At 48.2% G+C, this 5522-nt stretch overlaps 1 pseudogene; it reads right to left on the bottom strand.

Annotated features, from left to right (window-relative positions):
* Positions 1-2574: 2574 nt before the first annotated feature.
* Positions 2575-3792, bottom strand: LOC123456623 (annotated as a pseudogene).
* Between the last annotated feature and the right edge of the window lie 1730 nt (positions 3793-5522).

Raw genomic sequence — 5522 nt, 5'->3', positions numbered from 1 at the left:
AGGGCCAATATCTCAGTCTTATTTTTGATTTCCTTTCCCTCTGAAGTCAGCAGGCCCCTTCTTTTGTAAATTTTCCCATGTATGTGGGCAGTGGCGAACGCATACCGGCTATCAGTGTACACATTGAGTCTTTTACCTTTAGCCTGCTGGAGGGCTTGAGTCAAGGCAATGAGTTCTGCTTTTTGTGCCGAAGTCCCTCCAGGCAGGGCGCTAGCCCAGATTACCTGGTCTCTGGTGGTCACTGCGGCCCCGGCCCGCCTCTCACCATTCAGTAGGAAGCTGCTACCATCCATGTACCAGGTGAAATCTGCATCCTGTAGAGGCTGGTCAGTAAGATCCTTCCTGGTTCCGTGTACCTCTGCAAGAATCTGCTGGCAGTTTTGAGTCTCTGGCCCCTCAGGGAGGGGCAACAGGGTGGCCGGGTTTAGGGCCACTACTGGACCAAATTGCACACGGTCTTTGTCGAGAAGCAAGGATTGATAATGAGTCATACGTGTATTAGACAGCCAGCGATCTGGGGGCTGTCTCACGATAGACTCAATGGCATGTGGCGTTAGCACAGTCAGAGGTTGCTCCAGGGTTAGTTTACTTGCATCCTTGGTTAAGACTGCAACTGCAGCGATCATTCTTAGGCATGGTGGCCAGCCTGAGGCCACTGGATCTAACTTTTTTGAAAGATATGCAACCGGGCGCCTCCATGGTCCAAGCCTCTGAGTTAGCACTCCCTTCGCAAACCCCTGTCTTTCATCTATGAATAGCTCGAAGGGCTTGGTGATGTCAGGCAAGCCCAAAGCCAGAGGAGAGAGGAGAGAGTGTTTAATTTTGTCAAAAGCCTCTTGTTGTGGCTCAGTCCAATTGAAGGGGGTTCCTTATTTAGTCAAGGGGTAAAGGGGGGCTGCCATTTCAGCAAACCCTGGTATCCATAGGTGACCGAACCTGGCGGTCCCCAAGAACTCTCTGAGCTGTCTATGGTTCTGGGGGACAGGAATGCGAGCTACAGTGTCTATGCGGGCCGGTGTTAACCAGCGTTGGCCATTTCTTAATTTGTACCCCAAGTAGGTGACCTCCTGTTGACAGATTTGGGCCTTCTTAGCAGAAGCTCTATAGCCCAAGCGTCCCAGAGTCTCAAGCAGGGCCCCGGTACCTGTATGACAGTCCTTATGTGAGGAGGCCGCAAGCAGGAGGTCATCCACATATTGGAGCAGAATTAAAGACAGGTGCTGGACTCGAAAGTCAGCCAGGTCCTGGTGTAAGTCTTCATCAAAGAGGGTGGGACTCTTTTTAAATCCCTGGGGAAGTCTTGTCCATGTTAATTGCCCTGAGATTCCACAGTCAGGGTCCTTCCATTCAAATGCAAACAGTGGCTGACTCTGGGGAGCCAGTCTCAGGCAGAAAAAGGCATCCTTTAAATCCAAGATTGAATACCACTGATGAGAGGGAGGTAAAGAACTCAGCAGGTTATAAGGATTAGGCACAGTGGGGTGGATATCTTCCACCCTTTTGTTAACTTCCCTAAGGTCTTGGACAGGGCGATAGTCCCCGGTACCAGGCTTCTTGACAGGTAATAGTGGAGTATTCCATGGGGATCTACAGGTGGTCAGAATTCCCTGGTCCAAGAGCCTTCTTATGTGAGGTCTAATTCCCAGGTAGGCCTCATTAGACATTGGATATTGTTTAACTGATATTGGGGATGCCAATGTCCTTAAGGTTATAATAAGGGGGGCCTGTTGTCTGGCCAATCCCATCCCTCCAGTTTCTGCCCAGGCCAGCGGGTAGGCCTTTAGCCAATAATCTATATCTTTAGGATCACTTGGGGAGTTGTCATGGAGCTGATATTCATCTTCCAGATTAAGAGTCAGTACATGTAGGGAACTCCCTTAGGACCAGATACTTTGGCCCCAGTTCCTTCAAAATGAATTTGGGCTTTTAATTTTGTTAGAAGGTCCCTCGCTAACAATGGGTAGGGGAAATCTGGTATGTGTAGAAAAGAATGAGTGACCTTACCGGTGGCTAAATGTACCTTCTGTTCGGTGGTCCAGTGGTATTGTTTTCCTCCTGTGGCACCTTGTACCCAGGCAGTCCGGTCACTCAGGGGTCCAGGGCACTGGGTGAGGACCGAATGTTGGGCACCAGTGTCCACTAGGAACGTGACAGGGTGCCCCCCAACAGTAAGAGTTAGCCTAGGCTCGGGGGGGGGGGGGGCTCCTGGCCCTGACTGCCCTAGTCTTCATCTAGGGCAAACAGGTTGGATTTTGGGGTGGAATCTGTTGGTTTCCTGGGTCTTTTAGGGCAGTCCTTTACCCAGTGTCCTTTTTCTTTGGGGTATGCACATTGGTCCCTGTCCACTCTGGGTCTGGGTCTCCCTTGGTCTCCCAACCTATTAGTCCTATCATTGTTCTGTACTACAGTGGCCAAGAGGCGGTTCAATTCTTTGCTCCTTTTGCGTTCTCTTGCATTTTCCCTGTCCTCTGCTTCTTTCCTAAGTTTGTCCTCCCTGTCCTCTGCCTCCCTACGTAAGAGGTCTTCTCTCTCTTCTGGTGTCTCTCGCTTATTAAAAATCTTTTCTGCTTCCTTTAATAAATCTTGGAGAGACTGTCCTTGTAAATTGTCTAATCTTTGAAGTTTATTTCTAATATCTGGGGCAGACTGTCAGATAAAAGTCATGGACACATTTACCCCCTGATTAGGATCCTCCGGATCATAGGGGGTGTACATGCGATAGGCTTCCTTACTTCTCTCTAGAAAGGCAGCAGGGGACTCATCTAGTTTTTGTATTACTTGCTTTACCTTGGCCAAATTAGTAGGGTGGCTCCCAGCACCACGGAGGCCCGCTATGAGCAACTGGCGATAAAGGCGTAGGTGTCCCCTACCGTCTGCTGAGGTGTGATGCCAGTCAGGGCGGGTCAAAGGAAAAGCATCATTAATCTCATCTAGTATCTGGGTAGGTCTCCCGTTATCTCCTGGAACATTCTTTCGGGCTTCCAGAAAGACTCTCTGCTTTTCTTCTGTCGTAAGAAGAGCCTGTAAGAGTTGTTGGCAATCATCCCAAGTGGGTTGATGGGTAACTAAGATAGATTCAATCAGGTTAGTTAAGGCAGTAGGGTCTTTGGAGAAAGGCGGATTGTGGGTCCGCCAATTATATAAGTCTGAGGCAGAGAAGGGCCAATATTGAACCTGTTCCCCTGGCCCCTGCCTCAAGGGAAAGGCTTGTGAAGTCTCCTTCTTAAGTGGCTGCTCTCAGTGACTCCTCAGACGTCCAGCCACTGGGGAAGGGAGCTCGGGTGGGGCCGAAGGGGCCGGTGGCTGGTGGCTAGGGGTATCTTGGGTCTGAGATCTATAGGGAGGGGGCTCCTCCGAGAGGAGATCTATAAGGGAGGTGTTGGGGTCCGGGGGAAGTACTGGTTTTAGGGGCTTCTTGGTATCAACTGGACAACAAGAGGAGGAGGAGGTAGGGGCAGGGATAGGCAGCGGTGGGGTAGGTTGAGGAGGAATGAAAGGAATGACCCAGGGTGGCGGGTCGACTGTCAGACATTCCCAGGTAACTATATAGGGGACCTGATCTGGATGTCTGTGTGGGCCACGATCAAACACTTTAGCTTTCACCTGTAAAATAGTAGAGAGGTTAAAAGTTCCATCCCTTGGCCAGCCCACATTGAAAGTGGGCCATTCTGCAGAGCAGAAAGTTTGCCATTTTTCCTTTTTGACGTCTACTGACTGGTTGGAAGCGATCTTCCGAACGTCTTTCCAATGATCTAGGGTTAAACTCAGGGGGGTCACCATTTTTTGACCCATTTTGTCAAGAGACAACACTAAAAAAACACCAAGGACTAAGACAACAGAGAGACAGCCGGCAGAGAGACGTGCAGCGCGGCTTCGGTAACAAACTGAAAATGCAGATTCAGACGGGGAGACTGTTCTTCCACCCAACAGACTAACGTATCCCTCGGATACTTGTTGAGCTCCAAAAAATCGGGCTCCCAAATTCCCTGGAGCATCCTCCAGGGTGGCAGGGGAGAAGTCCGAGCCCGTCAGCTCCTTCTCAGGCCGCCCAGATACAAAATGACATCGGATCCGAGCCGATTTTCTAACGCAGTGCAAACAGTCAAAAACGAAACCAGACATAGACAGACAGAATGGTGCACCAAATCAAACGCTTACCTTCCGGTGGGCAGTAGTTGGGTTGGGCGGGGGTCCCCAAATCCCGGATGAGCCCCCAGCTGTAAGATTCCTGGGGGAGGGGGAATCTTCCGTGGTGGGAGACCCGCGCCCAAGAACCAAGACCGAGCCACTGGATGCAAAGGCAAGAGGCAGCTTTATTGTTCACACAGGCGCCTGCGGGCACTCCAGTCCTTCGAGAAGCTGAGTGCGCCAGGCAAGGGGAAGGGTCTCTTTTTATAGGGTTAGGGAGAGCAGAAGCAGGTTTACAGAAGCAGAAGCATGATTTCAGTCCCAGCACTGGTTACTTATTAATAGACTTGGGGTCGGTGGGGATCCTTTTTTTTGTTTTCTTCTCGGAAACATCCTGACAGGGTTATCTATAGTACATTAGGCGGGGTCAATGGTCATGCTATGGTCACAAGGTTATCTGCCTGTCTGCATCTGGGGGGCTGTTTTGGGCTCCTGGTATTTTTCAATGGGTTTTACAGTGATAGGCTTTACCCTCAAGCTGTTTAGTCTGAGAAAGTAGTAATTCATCTGACCTCAGGAGGCTGGTTCAGGACGAGCTTAGTATATCTGAATAGTGGGCCTAGAGAGGGCTGACTTGTCTGGGGCACAGGGAGATGACTCAGGAAGAGGTCAGCACACCTGAGTAGGGGTTCAGAGAGAGTTGATTAAATAAGACTGGATCAAATGCTGTGTTCTGCTGAAGCAGCCAATAGTGTAACGTCTTTTTGGTTCCTTCTTTGGGCTCTCTCCTGACTGGCTATTTGAAAATAAAGCTACTTCACTAATTCTTTCCTCAGTAATGGTTTCTATATATGTGTTTGAAAATTGTAAACTGAATAGTAAAGGAATGGAAACTTAGGGTGAGCCCAGGCTTCTTATTTCTGATGTGTTTGGATCTCATCCACCCCATGAATACTTTTTTTTTTTTTTTTTGCTACACAATAGTTGTTGCATATGGCAAAGGAAAAAATGAATTCACCCTAATTATTATACTTTCTTATTCCATTTATTTAATGCATAAACATCATTAATTTAACCACATCTGTGTGCTAGGAACTGTTACCTACTGAGAGTATACTATTGAAAAAAAATATATCAGTTGGCTTAGAGCTTTTGAAAAATACAAAAGCATATAAGTGGTCTTATTACTTTTTATGTATTACAAATCTAATGTCCTCTGAGCAGTATGTTGTTGTTTCTATTTTACTTATAACTCTGTTGCCATTTGGAAATTATGAATTTTGTTAGTAAACATAGCAATGGATTTCATTGGAACATTTTCACATATGCACATGAATATACTCTGCTCCTATTCATCTTTCCACTGCCCCTCACAATACTCCCACTTTTCCTCT

Source organism: Jaculus jaculus, chromosome X (genome assembly GCF_020740685.1).
Source record: "Jaculus jaculus isolate mJacJac1 chromosome X, mJacJac1.mat.Y.cur, whole genome shotgun sequence".
NCBI classification, from domain to species: domain Eukaryota; kingdom Metazoa; phylum Chordata; class Mammalia; order Rodentia; family Dipodidae; genus Jaculus; species Jaculus jaculus.
Note: the sequence above shows the minus strand (reverse complement) of the source record. Positions and strands in the feature narration are given on the sequence as shown.